Genomic DNA, 19,804 nt, shown 5'->3' with positions numbered 1-19,804 from the left:
TCTGCTTAGTCCGCTGGTTCTCCGTTCTGGCTAGACATTGGCATCGTCTGAGGAGAGTTAAAAGGATTGTATTGGTCTAGCATGACCAACCGTCGGTGTGAGGGTTTTTAAAAAGTGCTTCAGAGGATTCTAATGTGCAGCCAAATTTAGGTGCCACTGCTTAAGCTTTTGAACCGCTGCTACGTATTTTCACCTCATCTTGCTGTGAGAATATCCAACTGTAGTTGAGGTTTGTTGTTTTTCTTTTTCTTTTTTTAACTGTCTTATTATAAGATTTACTGTCTTAAATAAGATTGAATGGACAGAAAATCCTGCTAGTCCATCTGGTATAGCTGGATACCCAGAGTAATATCGTTAAGATATGTACCATTTAAGTATTGTGACTGGCCTTTTAAAAATTAACATATGCATTAAATTAGTATTGATAGTATAGATCTCTTTCGAAGTTGTCATGTTGGGGAGCTATACCTCTAATCTGCTGCCATTGCTAAATATCTGGACACCTCTTACTAGGAATTGCTTTTAAAAATCTTTAGGGATTAAAACCAAGATTGCTGTATTATTTGTACTGGGACCACAAAAACCTCACAGAGTTCCCCCGCTGTACCTTCTACCCCCATCTCTAACCCTTGGCAACTTCTAATCTGTTCTCCATCTCCACAGTTTTGTTATTTTAAGAATAATATGTAAACATAATCATGAATTACTTAATCTTCGGAGATTGGCTTTTAAAAACTATTCCCTCGGCATCATTCCCTTGAAGTTCATTTCAATTTTTGCATATATTAATAATTTGTTCCTTGTTGTTGCTCAGTAGTATTCTATCATAAGATTTTATCACAATCTGTTTCAACATTCACCCATTGAAAGACATTTGGGGAGTTGCCAGTTTGTGGCTATTAGAAATAAAACTGCTATGAACATTTATGTGTAAGTTTCTGTGGGAACTTCATTAAGTTTTTGTTTCTTTTGGATAAATGCTCAAGAGTACAATTACTGCATTGTAGGGTGAATCTACTTTTAGGATTAAAAGAGACTGTCAAGCTGTTTCTCAGAGTGGCTAAACCATTTTATTTTCCCACCAGTGATGTGATATAATTTTTCTACGTACTCGCTAGCATTTGATGTTGTCACTATACTTTAATTTTAGTTATTCTCTGATATCTCATTATGGTCTTAATTTGCATTTCCCTGATGGCTAACGATGTTGAACATCTTTTCATGTGCTTCTTTGCCATGTGTATATTCTCTTCCATGAAATGTCTGTTCCTGTCTTCTGCCTATTCTCTAGTTGGATTTTTTTAAGTTGTTTGGAGAGTTCTTTGTATATTATAGATACAAGTCATTTGTCTCCTATGGGATTTTCAAATATGTTTTCCCACTGTGTAATTTGAGTTTTCATCCACTTAAAAGGATCTTCTATGAAGCATCTTTAACTCATTTTGATGAGATCCAATTGATCAGTTTTTGCTTTTATTGATCATACTTTCGGTGTCAAGTCTAAGAATTATTCACCTAGTTGTAGATGCCAAAGATTTTCTCCTATTTTTTTTTTCTAAAAATGTCCTGCTTTTACATTTAAGATTATGATCCACTTTGATTTGATTTTTGTGTAAGATGTGTAAGGTTTAGGTTAAGGTTCATTGTTTGTTTGTTTGTTTTTGTCGAGGGATGTCCAACTGTTTCAGTACCATTTTTTGAAAAGTCTATTCTTCCTTGATAGCTTTTGCACTGCTGTCAAAACCAAGTTAAATGTATTTGTGTCAGTCTATTGCTGGGTTCTCTGTTCCATTCCATTGATCTATGTATCTACCCTCCATCACTACTGCGAAATCTTGAAATTGGGTAGATTAATTCCTCCCATTTTAATCTTCCTTTACAAATTGTTTTAGCTGTTCTTCAGCCTCTTCCTACCATATAAATCTTAGAATAAGCTTGTCTATATCCACAAAAACCTTGAGGGCATTTTAAGAGTAATTGTGTTAAGCCTCTTAACTTGGGGAGAATTGACAGCTTTATTATGTTGTGTTTTCTAATCCATGAACAAGGTATGTCTCCCTCTTTGTTTGGGACTTTTAAAATTTTCTTCATCAGCATTTTGTAATTTTCAGTATAGAGGTCCTATAAATGTCTTATTGGGCTTCTATTTAAGTATTTATTTAGGTCAGTTGTAAATGGCATCACATATTTTTATTTAAGCTTCTACACATTTGTTATTAATATATAATTTGATAAAATTGTGTGGATCTTGTACTCTAAAACATTTACAAACTAATATTATTTCTCAAGCTTTATGTGGATTCCTTGGTATTTTCTCCATTTAGATTATCATCTCATCTTCAGATACAGACAGTTTTAGTTTTCCTTATTCAATATAATAGGATATATTACTATTCAACATTCAGGAGGATATATTCCTTCCTATTCAACATAGTAGGAATAGTTCTTTCATCTTTTAAATAAACTTTTTAAAAATTTAACTTTTAAATGTATCTATTTATTTATTTTTGCTTTATTTTCTTACTAGAACCTCCAGTAATATATTTAATAAAAGTGGTGAGAGCAGATATCGGTGCCTTGTTTCTGATCTTACAGAGAAAGCGTTCAGTCTTTCACAGTTAAATATAATGTCGGTATAGGTTGTTTGTAGATCATCTTTATGAGTTTCTGTATGTTCCTTTTCTATTCCTAGTTTGCTTGGAGTTTCTTTTCTTCTTTTTTTTTAAATCATGAATGGGATTGGATTTTGTCAAATGCTTTCTCTGCATTAATGATTAGGATCACATGACTTTTCCCCCTTAATCTATTGGATATGGTAGATTACATTGTTTGATTTTCAAATATTTAACCAACTTTGCATAACTGGAATAAATACCACTTGGTCATGGTATATTATTCTTTTTATATATTTCTGGAGTTAATTTGCTAATATTTGGCTGAAGATTTTTACAGCCAATTTCATAAAAAATACTGGCCTGTAGTTTTCTTCTTTCTATACTATCCCAGTCTGGTTTTGGTATCAAGGTAATACTGGCTTCATAAAATTAATTAGGAACTGTTCCCTCTACTTCTGTTTCTTATCAAGTCATGTAAAATTGGTGTTAATTCTTTAAGTCTTGGGTAAAAGTGAAACATCTAAGCCTGAATATTTCTTTTGGGAGTTTTTAAATGAAAAATCAGTGTTTCTCATAGTTACAGGAAAATTGAGATTGTCTCTTTCATCTTGGCTGAGTTTTGGTAGTTTTGGGTGTAGACGCATTGGTCCATTTCATCCACATTTTTGAATTTATAGTGTAGACTTGTTCATAATAACTTGTCCCTTATTAACCTGCAGGATATGTCATGGTATCCTTGGTTGCATTTCTGATATCTGTGATTTGTGCCATCTCTCTTTTTATCTTGATCAGTCTTGCTACATCTTTCTTGATGAGATTGTTTATTTTGAAGAACCAGCCTTTTGTTTCATTGATTTCCTCCCCCCCCCCCATTTTCCTGTTTTCAGTTTCATGGATTTTTGTTTCATCTTTATTATTTCCTTCTTTCTGCTTGTTTAGTGTTTTTTCCTCTTCCGTTTTTACTATTTTAATATAGAAAATTAGACTATTTCTTTGAAATATTTTCTTTCCCAATTTAGTGCTATAGACTTCCCTTTCAGCATTGCTTTCACTTCATTCCACAAATGTTGATCTGTTATATCTCCATTTTCTTTTATTCTATGCATTTAAAAATTTTTCCTTGACTTTTTACCCATGAGTTATTTGGAATTGTGATGTTTAGTTTTCATGTGATTGAAGATTTTCCTGTTGTCTTTCTGTTATTGATTTCTAGTCTGGTTCCATTATGGCTAGAGAATATACTCTCTATGATTTTAATTCTTTTAAATCTGCTAATGTTTTTTTTTAGCACCCAGTGTATGGTATATGAGTGAATGTTCCATGGACACTTGAATATGTATTCTGCTTTTATTGAGTGTGTTCTTTAAATGTCAGTTATATCCTGTTGATTGATGATGTTTTCAGTTCTTCCATACCCTTGCTGATTTTTCTCTCTGGGAGTTCTATAAATTGCTGTGTTGAAGTCTCAAATAATAATTGTGGATTTGAAATTCTCTCCTTTTACCTTTTTCAGTGTTTGCTTCATGTGTTTTGAAGTTCTGTTGTTTGGTGCACACACATTTAGTATCACTAGGTCATCTAGGTGGATTATTCCTGTTATCTTTATGTAATGACCCTCTTTGCCCCTAATAATTTCCTTTGCTCTGAAATCTACTTTATCTGATATTAATATAGCCATTCCTGCTTTTTCTGATGAATGTTCACATGATATACCTTTTTCATCCTTTTACTTTGAACTACCTATATCATGATGTTTAAAGTAAGCTTCTTATAGACAGTATAGAGTTGGATCATGCTTGTGATTTTTTCATCTACTCTTCCAATCTCTGTCTTTGACTTGGTTATTTAGATCGTTTACAGTTAATGTAATTATTGCTATGTTAAAGATTAGGTCTACCATTTTATTTTTTGTTTTGTCTTTTACCTTAGTTTCTCAATCCTGTGTTTCTCTTATTTTGCCTTCTTGTGGGTTACTTAAACATTTTTTGGTAAGTCCATTTTAATCTAATTTATTTATAATCATTTGTGTATACTGTTTGTATAGTTTTCTTAGTGGTTGCTTTTGGCATTACACTATACATATGTAACTTATCATAGCCTACTGGAATCTGTCTTTTATTACTTCAAGTGAAGTTTCAAAATTTTACTTCCATTTAGGTCTCTTAATAGTCCCCAGTTTTAAAGTATGATTTTCTGTAGTATTTCCTTTATATACATTGAGAACCACATCAGATGGTGTCATAATTTTTGCTTTGACCATCATAGGGAATTTAAGAAACTCATGAGGCTAATGATAGTCTCTTATATTTATCCCACTTGTTTTCACCCATTCCATTTTTCCCCTTTTCTTTCTGAAGTTGCCAGTCTTCTGTTATTGTTTTTTATGTTTTCATAACAGTAGGTGATATCTGGGCTTTCCAGTGCCATTGGATATGAGTTTCAGGAAACACTGAGCCTGGCTCACTTAATGCTACTGAGTTGGAGGGTTTGTATACGTTGGGCCTGTTGGCACAGCAGATGCTAGCAGATTAGACTAATGCTGATGGGACTAGTGCCACAGGAGGATGCATTCCCATTCAGGCTACGCTGCTGCTACAGTAGATCAAATCCCCCTCTACCCCAAGTGTGGGGCAGTGACCTGCTGCTGTCACTGCTTCTTTATTAGGCTGCTTTCGCCTCAGGTGTGTGGTGGGATCCCTTGGAAGCTGCTGCTGCTGGGAATCACAGGGTTAAATTCATTTTAGAAATACTTAAATATAAATATATAGCCTGGCTCTTGTAGGACCTCTGTATTTGTTTTTTATTGCTTTCATACGAATTACCGCAAATTGAGTGACTCAAAAACATCGTAAATTTATTACCTTACAAGTCTGACATTGGTCTCAGTTGAGTAAAGTAAAAGTGTTGGCAGGATCGACAGATGAATGGATAAAGCTGTGGCACATATATACAATGGACTATTACTCAGCCATAAAAAGAAATGAAATTGAGTTATTTGTAGTGAGGTGGATTGACCTAGAGACTGTCATACAGAGTGAAGTAAGTCAGAAAGAGAAAAACAAATACCGTATGCTAACACATATATATGGAATCTAAAAAAAAAGAAAAAAATGGTTATGAAGAACCTAGGGGCAGGACAGGAATAAAGACTCAGCCATAGAGAATGGACTTGAGGACACAGGGAGGGGGAAGGGTAATCTGGGATGAAGTCAGAGAGTGGCATGGACATATATACACTACCAAATGTAAACTAGATAGCTATTGGGAAGCAGCCACAAAGCACAGGGAGTGGAATCCTGCAGTGTTTGCTGATGGTCATTTGACTGGTGTGAGCTGAAACCTTTTTGACGTTGAATTTGCATGTGGCTAATAATTCCTTATACTGAGCTTTAGGCATGTCCTTTTTTTTCTTTTCCTTTTTTTTAAAGAGTGACTACAACTTCCCTCTTCATATTGACGTCTTGAAAAATTTGTCATGTGTTGAATTTCCTTGCCTATTCCCTACCCCAGGGCATTTTTTGAGGGCAGGCGTCATTTACAGCCCAGCAGTCCTTGTGACTATTAAGCTACCATTAGCACTGGGTTTAAAGCTGCTGTTGTGGGAAAGAGCCACAAGGTGGCAGCATTATTTCGTTCTCAACTCTTGTTACTAGGGCAACAGAGTCTTCCTGGAGGTAGCGTTCCAAGGTTGTAAATTAGAGTGGAATGTGCTGGGACAAGCCCCCAGAAGTTTATGTCTCCTTACTTATGTTTGTTTTTTAAATTTAATTTCTATTTCTTATCGGAGTAAATTTGATTAGAGTGTTGTGATTGTTTGGCTGTACAGAATCTGCTCAATGATTCATGCATATGTCTGTTCATCTTCGGATCCTGTTACCATGTATGTTATTACAGAATGTTGAGTAGACCTCCCTTGGTATTTGGTAGGTGTTTTGTCATTATATATTTTCTATGTATTAGTGATTATATAATTCATATAGTTTATATGTTATATGTTTATATACATTTAACATACATTAATCTATGTATGTTAGCCCCTTAGTCCTAAATTATCCATCCTCCCACCTTTCATTTTGGTTAACCATTAGTTTGTTTTATAAGTCTGTGAGTGTCTTTTTCTGTGGAAATATGTTCATTGGTAGCAATCTTAGGATAACATGTATAAATGATATCATAGGATATTTGTCATTCCCTTTTGACTGACTTAACCTAATATGATTATTTCTAGGCTCATCTGTAGTCCTGTAAACGGCATTGTTCATTTTTTTCCCGAGGCTACTATTCCATTCGGTACGTATACCACTTCTTCTTTGTCCATTTATCTGTTGATGGGCATTTTGTTTGCTTCCATGTCTTGCCTATTGTAAATACTGCTGCAATACACGATTTTCCATCCCGTGTCTTTTGGATTCTGGCTTTCACAGGTGACAGGCCCAATAGTGGGCCTTCCAGATCATATGGTGACTCACTTTTTACCTTTAAACACACTGCCATTCTGTTCCTATTATTGGCTGTTACCAGTTTACATCCCACTTAGACCGAGAGGTTATGCTGTTCTCCACAACTTCTTCAACATCTATTGTTTGTTGACTTTTTGCTGATGGTCATTCTGACTGGTGTGAGGTGATACCTTTGTGTAGATTGGGCTTCCATGCGTCTGACAATTCCTGATGTTTTGCGTTTATCAATGTCCTTTTCATTTTTTTTTAAGATTGAGCTAAACTTACAACTTCTAATTGCCTTCTTGAAAAATTTGCCGCGTTTGGATTTTTTGGCCATTCCCTGCCCCAGGATATTTTTTGAGGGCATGAGTCATTTACAGCCCTGCAGTCCTTGTGAATATTAGTGACCATTAGCAGTAGATTTGAGCTGCTGTTTGAGGAAACGGCCTTAGGGTGGGAAGACTTCTACGTTGCCAACTCTGCTTGCTAGGGAAACAGAACCTTGCTGCAAGTTGTGCTTTTAGGTTGCAGATTAGAGTGGAATGTGCCAGGACAAACCCCCATAAGTTTTAGCCTCCTTAATTCTTGTCTGTGTCTTTAAGTTGTAGTTTTTATCAGAGCAAACTTGATTGAAAAATGTCTTTTTTTCTAGGTGTACAGAATCTTGTTCATTTACACATATACATATATCTATTGATCTTTGGGTTCTTTTCCATGTAGGTTATTACAGAGTGTTGAGTAGACCACTCTTGGTATTCCATAGGTCTTTGGGGATTATATATTTTATATGTATTAGTATATGTGTGTTAACCCCAATATCCTAATTTATCCATTCCTCACACCTTTTCTTTGGCTTAACCATAAGTTTGTCTTCTCAATCTGAGATTGCCTTTCTCTGTGGAAATATGTTCATTTTTATGAATTTTCAGATAACATAAGTGATATCAAAAGGCATTTGTCTTTCGCGTTCTGATTTACTTCACGTTGTGTGATTATCTCTAGGCTCATGTGTGGTGCTGCATATGCCATTCTTTTACTTTTTTTCGTGACTTATATTCCATTCTGTCTATATACCACTTCTTCTTTGTCCATTCATCTGTTTATGGACCTTTTTTTTGCTTCCATATCTTGGCTATTTCAATATTGCTGCAGTGCACATTTGCCTGCCTCTGTCTTTCCGATTCTGGTGGCCTTAGGTTATAGGCCCAAAAGGTGCCCTGCCGCATCATATGGTAGCTGAATTTTTACCTTTTCAAGCAGCTCCATTCAGTTTGTGTTAGTGCTGTTACCACTTTACATCCCACCAGCAGCTAGAAGGTACACAGTTCTCTAAAAGCCCTTCAGCATTTATAGTTTGTAGCCTTTTTGCTGATGGTCATTTGACTGGTGTGAGCTGAAACCTTTTTGGACGTTGGATTTGCATATGGCTAAGAATTCCTTATAGTGAACTTTAGGCATGTCCTTTTTTTTCTTTTCCTTTTTTTTTTAAAGAGTGACTACACCTTCCCTCTTCATATTGAGTTCTTGAAAAATTTGTCATGTGTTGAATTTCCTTGCCTATGCCCTACCCCAGGGCATTTTTTGAGGGCAGGCGTCATTTACAGTTTTTTTTTAAATTTAATTTATTTTATTTTTTATTTTATTTTATTTTTGGCTGTGTTGGGTCTTCATTGCTGCGCACTGGCTTCCTCTAGTTGCGGTGAGCGGGGGCTACTCTTTGTTACAGTGCGCAGGCCTCTCATTGTGGTGGCTTCTCTTATTGTGGAGCACGGGCTCTAGGGTGCGCGGGCTTCAGTAGTTGTGGCACGCGGGCTCAGTAGTTGTGGCGCACGGGCTTAGTTGCTCCGCGGCATGTGGGATCTTCCGGGACCAGGGCTCGAACCCGTGTCCCCTGCGTTGGCAGGCGGATTCGTAACCACTGCGCCACCAGGGAAGGCCAAGAAGGTGTTTTTTAACGTGTAATTTGAGCAAGTGGTTCCGTGTTATTAACATGCCCGGGGCGGGGTGGGGGGTCGGTGTGACAGGGCTGCCCTCCTCTGCAGGTCTAGTTCCAGTCTCTGAAAGGCATTGAGGATTCTGTTTGAGGATTCTGTCTTCCTTTGTGTTTTCTGCTCCCCACGCTCCCTCCTGTAACCCCTTTCTGCCATCCCCACTCCCCCCACCCCCCCAGTCACACGTTGCAAACCCCAGACCCGTTTTTTCCGTTGTGATTAAACCGTCACCTGAAGCCGCCTCCAGGAGCCTCTGATCTGAACCCCCTAGTGGCATTAACGTGGCCCTCGTGCTATTAACTTCAGCCTCACAGACTTTCCCCGCTGAGAACAGCTTTGCTGGGCACTGAGGGTCTGTGACTTTTATCTCAGTTAGGCCGTTAAAAAACTGAAACATGGTTTAGATAAATAAATAACTCCTCCTTCCCTTCCTCCTGACTCTGAGCTTGGAGCTGGTGAACTGTCTGGGGAGAAGGTCACGGGATGGGGGCTGGGGGATGGGGAGAGAGGACAAGGTAACCGTGCCTGACACGGATCTGTAACTACACGTGGACAGAGCTCTATACTGAACGTGTCTGGTCCCTCCTTTGCTCCGAGGCGTTCCCGTTTTCTGGTTGGTGTGAGGGGTGGGGCAGAGTGGAAGGTGGACCAAGGTTGCAGTAGCTTTGTCTGACTCTAGGTCTGTGACATCCCCCTTCAAGCACATCCCTCTTCCCCACTGTCTCCCCATCTCTTCCCTCCACCCCTTTCCGTGACTGTCTCCCTGTGTTTCCACCTTGTTGCTTTTCTGTGGTCCCTCTGTTTCTCTTTCACCCTCTACCTGTCTCCGCCTTTTGTCTCCTTCCGAGCCTTCCAGCATCCCCTGTGCTGCGGTTGGCGCATGGTTTGGGGGATCGCCCTCCAACGCGGGCTGCAGGCGACTTGTCAGACTGCTTTGTGAAACCAAAAAATGTAGAAATCTTTCATTTCCTTGGCCTCTGAGGCTTCGCTGGGGTGGCGGGCAATTGGCAGGCCTGTCGGCTACACCCCACACTGGTCGTTGTTTCATATTCTTAGCTATAAAAGTGGGGATACAAATGGTACCTGCTTCATAAGGCCGTAGTGAGGATCCAGCAGGAAGTGGATGCGAAGCCCTGAGCACAGTGATTGATTCTCAGCAGATGCTCAATGAATGAAATCTCTTAAATGAAATCGTTTATTATAAAAATGTTTAGTCCGGGGTAAAAGTGGACCAGAACAATGAGCCCCCATGCATATACATCAGCCAGATTCGGTATGTTTCAACATTTTGTGTACCTGCTTTGTCCATCCCCTCTTCTTGTGGTTGCCGGAATATTTTAAAGCAATTAGCAAACCCCTCGTAGCATTTCAGCCCTATGTGCGTCTCTAAAAAATCTGAATGTTTTCTCATACAACCTTAAGACCTTTATGCCAACCAATGAAAATGATGATTCTTACTTTAATACTGAGTCCATATTCAGGTTTTTCTGATTAACTTTAAAATGTCCTTTTACTCTTGTGTTTTTTGAATCAGGATCCAAATATTGTTCTTGTATTGTAATTGGTAATAACATCCCATTAATCCAGAACAGCCCCCCACCCCACCCCCACCCCCACCCCCAGGTAATTGACGTATTGAAGAAACTGGGCCGGCTGTAGAGTGTTCCACATTCTGGATTTCTCTGTTTGCTTTTTCGTGGTGTCATTTAAATTGCACTTCTGCTTCCTAAATTTCCTATGAGCTGAAAGCCAGCTCCAACAGCTGGATTAGCGTGTTAGGTTCGGACTTTGTAGCAAGAGGCACATGACACGTAGGGGCCGCTCTGCCGTCCGTCACTTCTCTAAAGTGGGCTCAGGTGCGCTCAGCTCTCCGGCTCCTCACTCAGCTGTCATCTGCCATTCGTTTCATTTTCACTGACGATCTCTGCATAAATCGATTATTTTATTAGGAAGTTAGGAAGCGGTGAGTTTGCTAATCATGCCATTCCTTCCACGTTGACTGCTTTTTACTCATCCACTTGCGCTATATATTTGCCTGTAAAGACAGTCAGGTGCGGTTGGCAGATTTCTGCGACGTCTCCCGTGACTTTTAAAAGCCTCCAGGGGTTACTCCCAGGGGTAACCCGCTGAAAGAGATTTTGCAGATATAATTAAGGTTGTGTTCTGGGTGGGTTGAATTTGCTCACACCAGCCCTTTAAAAGCAGAGAATGTCCTCAGGCCGGCAGCAGAAGTCAGAGAGATTGAAGCAGGAGAAAGGTGGGACGCACCCTTGGCAACTTTGCAGGTGGAGGGGGCCCCATGAGAAGGATTGTGAGTGTGTCGAGGAGCTGAGGGTGACCCCTCCTCCTTGGCAGGCAGCAAGGGAACGGGGACCTCAGTCCTACAGCCCTCGGAACTGCATTCTGCCAACAGCATGAATGAGTTTGGGAGCAGATTCCTCCCTGGAGCCTCTAGATAAGAACCCAGGTTGCCAGCACCTTGATTCTGGCTTTGTGAGCCCCTAGGCAGAAAACCCAGCAGAGCCAGCCAGGACTTCTGACCTCCAGAACTGGGAGGTATTTATTAGCGGTGTTTTTAAGTCACTGAGTTTGTGGATGTTTGTTACACAGCAATAGAAGACTAATAGAGCAGGATCAATGCTTAACTTCTTTGTTTTTAATTGCCGGTTTCCAGAATAAAAAAGGTTAAGTAAATGACAGCTGCCTTTATCTTCCTCATCCTTACATAGAAACCATACGTCTTAACGGACATCAATGAAGTGGATTCCTAATTTGCTGTCAGTAAAACTTACTCATTTAGAGATTGACAAGTGTCCTGGGTTTGGCTCATTGAAAGAATGGTTTTAAAGGGATACTGGTTATCAAATAGACAGTAAAATCAATTTGTCGGTTAAAATCAATTTGTATGGTTAAGATGTTTTGCTACCATTTTCTTCTGTGATATACTGAAATAATTTCATCATATGCAAGTGGGGCACATAACATTTGATAAATTCCATCTGTCTGTTGACAATCTACTCACTTCTCTGACTGCATACCCTCTCCTGTTAGAGAAGGATGTTTCCGATTATAAGGAGACTCCAAAATAGATGCTTAATTCATAAAGTATGCAAATGTTACTCTCATATATAAAGAACATCATGGTTAAAGTACTATGACGTCACATCATTATTGCCATGGAAGACATTTCATTTTCTCACACTGACTTCAGAGCTTAATCCAGAGTCTGAATATTGATCTTTTTGAATTCGTGTGAGAATTGGTGTCTTTGAAACATGGTTTTGGTCAAAACAAAATTTTGCAACTTTTACTCTTTGAAAAACAGCTTTATCGAGGCATGCTATTACATGTTATAAAATTCACTCACTATGAGTGTAAATTTGATGAGTTTTAGTAAACTCTGAGTTGTGCAGCCAGCACCACAGTCTAATTTTAAAACATTTCCATGTGTCAAAGAGACCCCCTGTGCCCACTTGTAGTCACTTCCTGCTCCCATCCCCAGGCAACCAATAATCTGCTTTCTGTCTCTATAGTAATTTTCCTTTTCTGAACATTTCATATGAGTGGAATCTTACAGGTTGTAGACTGTTTGTCTTTTGCACATGGCTTCTTTCATTTAACACCAGGTTTTGGAGGTTGATCCACGTTGTGTGTTCTGGTCTCTCGTTCCCTTTTGTTGCTGAATAATATTCCATTACGTGGATAGACCACATTTTGTTTATCCCTTCGCCAGTTGATGGACATTTGAATTATTCCCACTTTTGGTCTATTACAAACGATGCTGCTGTGTTCACATTCACGTACAAGTGTGGATGTATGTTTTCATTTCTCCTGGGTATGTAACTAGGAGTGGAATTGCTGGGCTGTATGGTGAATTCATGTTTAACTTTCTAAAGAATCACTAGTTGCTTTCTAAATTATACTACATTTACATTCTCACCATCATTTTATGAGAGTTCCGGGTTTGCCATAGCCTCATCAACACTTCCTGTTGTCTTTGATTCTAGCCTTCCTAGTGGGTGTGAAGTGGTGCTTCATTGGGGTCTTGATTTGCATTTCCCTAACAGTTAGTGATATTGGACATGTTTGTGGTGATTAGCCATTCTTATATCTTCTTTGGTGAAATATCTATTTAAATCTTATGCCCATTTAAAAAATTGATTGTCTTTATTTATGTTATTTATCATGTGTATAATTCACAAATACTTCCTCCCAGTCAGTGGCTTCTTTTTCATTTTCTTCATAGTGACTTTTGAAGTACAGAAGGTTTTAATTTTGAAGTCCAGTTTACAACTTTTTGGAATGAATTTTAGTGTCTTATCTACGAACTTTTTGCCTAACTGAATTCCCCAAAGATTTTTTTCTCTTTTTCTTCTAGAAGTGTTTTAGCATTTTAGCTCTTAGGTCTTTGTTTGATTTTTGAGTTGTCATGTATAACGTGAGGTAAGGGTCTAAATTCATCTTTTTTTGCATGTGGCTATCTAGTTGTCTGAAAAATGTTTGTTTTTTTGTTTGAAGATAAAAACGTTTTCTTCCCCCGTTGGATTGTCTTGGCACCTTTGTTGAAAATTGATTGACCATAAACTTAAGGACTTATTTCTGGACTCTTAGTTTTGTTCTGTGGATGTATATGTCTGTCCTTATGCTGGTCCCACAGTGTCTTGATTACTGTAGCTTTATAGTAAGTTTTGAAATCAGGAAATAAAAATCTTCTCACTTTATTCTTTTCTTTCTTTTTTTTTTTCAAACTTGTTTTTGGCTCTTCTGGATCCTTTGCATTTCCATATGAATTTTAGCATCAGTTTTTCAATTTCTGCCCCCCCCTCAAAAAAAAGCCTACTCAGATTTTGGTAGGGATTTTGTTGAATGTATAGATTTGGAGACAACTGTCATTTTAACAACATTAAGTCTTCCAATCCATGAATGAAATGTCTCTACAGTTGTTTACGTCGTCCCTAATTTCTCTCAGCAGTGCTTTGTAGTTTTCAGTCTTATGTGTCTTCTTAAATTTATTCACAAATATTTTAATGTTTTTGATGCTATTATGGATGAAATTGTTTCTTTAATTTCATTTTTGGTTGTTCATTGCTAGTACATGGAAATAGAATTGGATTTTGTATGGTGATCTTGTATCCTACAATCTTGCTGAACTAATTTATTAGTTCTAGTAGATTTGTGTATGTGTGTATGTGTGTGAGTTCTTCAGGATTTTCTACATGTAAGATCCTGTCTCTGAATAAAAACAAATGTACTCCTTTCTTTCCAGTCTGGTGCCTTTTCTTTTCGATTTTTCCTTTTCACTTTAATTTCTTAAATATTTATTAACGTTGGTCTCAAACATATTTAGCATGCTTTCAAAGAACATTCGGGTTGAAAGAATGCATAAATTATATTTGGCGTTTGGGGCTAAGGCATAAGAAATATACTTGCCATGGACTTTGAAAAAAAAATGTATGTTTCATTATAAAAAGGATACATTGGAAAGACAAATTGCTATCTTACAAAGTTCTTTTTTTTTAAATTATTATTTATTTATTTATTTATTTATTTATTTTTGGCTGTGTTGGGTCTTCGTTTCTGTGCGAGGGCTTCCTCTAGCTGCGGCAAGTGGGAGCCACTCTTCATCGCGGTGCGTGGGCCTCACTATCGTGGCCTTTCGTTGCGGAGCACGGGCTCCAGACGCGCAGGCTCAGTAGTTGTGGCTCACGGGCCTAGTTGCTCCGCGGCATGCGGGATCTTCCCAGACCAGGGCTCGAACCTGTGTCCCCTGCATTGGCAGGCAGAGTCTCAACCACTGCGCCACCAGGGAAGCCCCAAAGTTCTTTTTAAAAGGATTTTCTAAGCAGGCCTGTAGAAAGAAAGATGGACACAGACATGACCTAGAGACCTCTTTTTTTAATTTGGTAATTATATGCAAAATACAGGACCACAGAAGTACTGAAAAAAAAATAAGCGACACAGAGGAAAACATTTTAGGTTTACTTTTTTGTCAGTTTCAAGGAACAAAGTTACCAGCCTATTGTATGATTATAAAATTATTGCTCGAAGTGCTTTGTGCTTCAAAACATGGTAGGTGGCTAAAATCTGCAAATACTTAACCTCTGTGCAACTTCTGACTTGAAGAGCAGAGTTAAATGATAGAACATCGAGCCCTTTTGCTTGTGGTCGTAGAGAGGGAAATCTTAACCTGGGAACCCCCCTTCAGGCTTTGTTTTCTCTTTTGTTTCCACCTTTGTTTGGAAGAGTTTGTTTGTGTCCCTGTGCAGGGCCTTCCCCAGACAAACAGCCTCCCTGATTGACAGTCACAGATGGCCGCCGTCCCACCCTGTCTGACGTGTAAAACTTCCTCCAGCTGAGAGCCACCAGCCCCAAAAGGGAAGAAAACCTGAGGCCCCATTCAACCCTGCATCAATTATCCATGGCTTTGTGGAGACTTCTAGTGAGGGAAAGAGTTAAAGATCCATTTAAACTTTCAAACAGCAGAGGTAAACACTTGGCTAAGCACAGCTGATTGGATTTTCAATTGAAGAGGCCAGGCAGCCACAGGCAACGGGTGGTGAGGAACCCACAGAAATGATGGACACAGATTCTGCACTTTCAACTTGCATCTCTAGACAGAAATGCCGCCTAGAGAGGAAAGACACTGAAGAAGAGGGAAAGGCTGTGAGTCCAAACCCCACTGGTAGGCAGTCCTTTGGGCTGACTCCTTATCTGTGTTGGCTCCCACAAGCCTGGGTATTGGCGCCCCGGGTTGGAGACGCCACCTGCCCTGCCACGCAGCCTCTGCGGCTCTGAAAACTGGGGACATCTGAGAAAATTGTGGCAGCTTTCAAAGAGAGTAAAAAGGCTTAAACCAGTCCTATGAGAAATTTCGTTGTCTTTTTTGTTCGTTTATTTTAAACCAGTTTATTTGGGCCGGTTTTCCTCTTACAAGACATCATTCAGGTTCTAAGATCAGCCATGATTATCTCTTCCCAGAAAAATTCAGAAGAGCTACACTTCTGCTGGAATGGCACAATCCTTTAACATCTGCTAATCACTAGAACTATAGGAACCCTGGCATGTGACCACCAGACCCCTGATCTGCAGGCTGGCAACTCTCTCTCTGATCTTGTAGGTGGTTGCTATTTAATTTTCCCTGAGCTCTTCTGAGCCCGTGGTTGATGGGAATTACTGTTGGTTTAAGACAGTGATGGCCACCTGTGTACTAAACACAGCACTAGTATTTTCTATGCTAGTTAAAATAATGTGACCAAGTTTGCCCATCCCCCAAAAAGCAGAGCCTGAATAGGAGGTAGGCACTTCACAACTGCTATTTTCCGTCTGTCACCAGGAAAAGTTAGTGGGGAAATGAGCACGCCTCGGGGTTTTTTTTTTTATTTTATTTTTTTCTTTAAATTTATTTATTTATATTTATTTTTGGCTGTGTTGGGTCTTTGTTTCTACGCGAGGGCTTTTCTCCAGTTGCGGCAAGCGGGGGCCACTCTTCATCGCGGTGCGCCGGCCTCTCACTCTCGCGGCCTCTCTTGTTGCGGAGCACAGGCTCCAGACGCGCAGGCTCAGTAGTTGTGGCTCACGGGCCTAGTTGCTCCGCGGCATGTGGGATCTTCCCAGACCAGGGCTCGAACCCGTGTCCCCTGCATTGGCAGGCAGATTCTCAACCACTGCACCACCAGGGAAGCCCTGGGTTTTTTTTTAATTGAAGTATAGTTGATAGAATGTTGTGTTAGTTTCAGGTGTACAGCAAAGTGATTCAGCTATACATATATATATTGTTTTTCAGATTCTTTTCCATTATAGGTTATTACAAGATACTGAATGTAGTTCCCTGTGCCATACAGTAGGTCCTTGTGTTTATCTATTTTATATATAATGGTGTGTATCTGTTAATCCCAAACTCCTAATTTATCCCTCCCCACGTTTCTCCTTCGGTAGCCATAAGTTTGTTTTCTATGTCTGTGAGTCTATTTCTGTTTTGTAAATCAGTTCATTTGTATCATTTTTTTAGATTCCATGTATAAGTGATACCATGTAATATTTGTCTTTCTCTGTCTGACTCACTTCACTTAGTATGATCATCTCTAGGTCCGTCCATGTTGCTGCAAATGGCATTATTTCATTCTTTTTTATGGCTGCATAATATACCATTGTGTATATATTGATATATACCACATCATCTTTATCCATTCATCTGTGGACGGACATTTAGGCTGCTTCCATGTCTTGGCTATTGTAAGTAGTGCTGGAGTTTGTTTTTTAAAAAAGCATATAAACTATACAATTCCTAGTTAATATATCATGATACTAAAATCCAGAATTTGGGGGCAGTGCACAGGTCTCTGCTTTATGTGCTTTGTTGAATGAGACATTGAGAATCTAATATATATTAAGTGCTCCACTGGAAATGTCTTATTAAACAAAACAGCACATAGGGGAGACTAGAACAGCGTCAGGCCACAGAGGACTTTCCACCTGCCACCAGCTCACTCTGCAAAAGGATGGATGTGAAACCCACAGACCTCTGGCATGCCAGTATCAGACAGCTGTAAGGAGTGTTTACTACTGCCCAGAAGTCTCCGAAATTCTTGGAAGGGGCTACTGGTGATGTTTCAGCGCCATGAGTTTAGATCCCACGGCAAGTGTGGGGAAACCACTCTTAGCCAAAAGGAAAGTCTAGCCAATCAGCCAACATCTGCAACTGACTCAACTTTGTAGCTGTCTCGTTGCCTGGGTCCACATAATTAAGGGAAAATGCTACATGCTCTAGCAATATTAGCAAAGCTGGGGTCTTAATATATATTCCTAGAGAGTTCTAAGGACCCAGGAAACATCACCTCTACTGGAAAAGTTGACCGTCAGCTTTTTGAACTGACAGTAGAGGGATGATTGGGCGGGTTTAGGACTTTAGGAGCCCCAAACGCCTGAAATTCCAGGTGGCAGTGCACTGTCATTAATATCCCCTGGTTTTAGCTCTTTGGGAGATACCTTTTCTGAGGGTTTTATACATTATTTTTGATTTATTTTAGTATTCCTACTTCTAGTCAAAGTCAAGACCAGGAAATGTAGAGATATGCTATGAGGTGGTTCTCGGGCTTTGTTTGAAATCTACTAAAAATTCCGTCATTCGTTCAGTGACTTTCACTGTGTACCATGCATCCGTGAGTAGTACTGCTATGGGTGCCCCTATGGAGCTGACATTCTTTGTTTAATATACTTATTTAATTATTTATTTGGCTGCGCTGGGTCTTAGTTGTGGCACGTGGGATCTTTTAGTTGCAGCATGCGAACTCTTAGTTGTGGCATGTGGGATCTAGTGCCCTGACCAGGGATCGAACCCGGGCCCCCCTGCACTTAGCCACTGGACCACCAGGGAAGTCCCTGGAGCTAACATTCTACCGGGGGGTTGGGGGGGGGGCGGGAGACAGACCAACGAATACACACTGTCCGCACAGTAGTAAATGTTGTGGAGAATTGTAGAGGCCAGAGGGGGGCAGGGCTTGCCGGTATGTGCGGCAGTTTCAAAAGGGTGTTTGGAGAAGGCACCACTTATAAAGGGACGGTTGAACAGCGTCCTGGGGAGGTGTGAGGGCTGAGCCCCTGTGTACTGGGGGGAAGTGGGTCCAGGCAGAGGGCTCAGCAGGGCAGAGACCCTAAGACTGGAACCACGTGGTGGAGGAAGAGCAAGGTGGCTGCAGCCAAGGGGCTGAGTGCGAGGGACCGCGAGACAGGTGGGGGGTGGTTGGCGAGGCTTTTTAGGCAATCACGAGGATCTCCACTTTTACTGGTCCTGGGATGGGGCACAGGAAAGTTTGAGCACTGGGGCGGCACACCCTGACTCAAGTGCTCATGCAGCATCGTCTCGGTGCTGTGGAAGCAAGAAGCAGGAGATGCTGCAGCGCTCAGCAAGAGATGATCCCGGCTTTGGGACCAGCGGCCAGCAGTGGAGGTGGTGAGAAGTCATCTGAAGATGGGAGGATAGATTTGCAGTGAATTGTGCTGTGGTACAAAAGCGGGTGGGAGGCACAGGGGCTTGCAGGGTACCATGTGCTTGGGTTCAGCTGGGGTCAGAAGGTGAAAGAAAGGCTCAGGCAAGAGCCTGAGGGTGTAGGGCGATGACTGTGTTCATGCATCTCAGAATTAAGGTGACTTGCTTGCTTTGCACAGTGGGCCGTCTGCTGAAGAGTATTGTCACACCCGCTCTGTGTTCTGCGTGATGCTTTTAGGTCAGCCTTAGAGTTCAGAGCTTTGTCCCAACTCTGCTCGCTGATGAACAGAGAAGATTCTTGTGATTTGGTGGTTTCCAAGAGAAATCCCAGCAAAGTGTGGATGGAGGTGGGGGCAGAGAGAATTGCTTTAGTCCCTCAAAGAGACTGTTTATAACAGTAGAACACAGTGAGAGCAACTAGGACAGCTTCTTCAAGAAGCACATATTCTTTCTTCCCTTGTAAGAGGCACTTACTCTCCAAAGAAATCTTTTTTTTTTTTCCTTACTGGAAATATTTCACTGCTTTGATTTTATTTTTTAATTCATTGTCTTCAAAGTTTGCTCTTTCAGAATTCATTTGCTTACCATATAATCTATGACTATTTCAGAAGATTGAAATTAGGTTTGTTTTGTGGCTTCTACTTTTAAACCAAGAAGTGGGTTCAGAATTGGTGATGGAAGAGAACTTGAAATAGGATAGCTTATTGGGAACATTGATTTGGGCCCTTTTCTTCTAGTGTTAACTTTTTAGCTTATCTCTTTCAGAATATG

General features: G+C 40.0%; 1 long non-coding RNA gene across 1 annotated transcript in view; it reads left to right on the top strand.

The window, feature by feature from the left end:
• The window catches only part of LOC309621484, a 121,480-nt gene that overhangs the window by 40,942 nt on the left and 60,734 nt on the right, over positions 1–19,804 (top strand). The window contains exon 2 of the long non-coding RNA XR_014240049.1: positions 6,844–6,905. This is a non-coding gene — a long non-coding RNA (uncharacterized lncRNA). The remainder of the gene's footprint in view (positions 1–6,843; positions 6,906–19,804) is intronic.

Source organism: Balaenoptera borealis (genome assembly GCF_965194805.1).
Source record: "Balaenoptera borealis genome assembly, contig: HAP1_SCAFFOLD_501, whole genome shotgun sequence".
NCBI classification, from domain to species: domain Eukaryota; kingdom Metazoa; phylum Chordata; class Mammalia; order Artiodactyla; family Balaenopteridae; genus Balaenoptera; species Balaenoptera borealis.
This window is presented reverse-complemented; position numbering and strand designations above follow the sequence as displayed.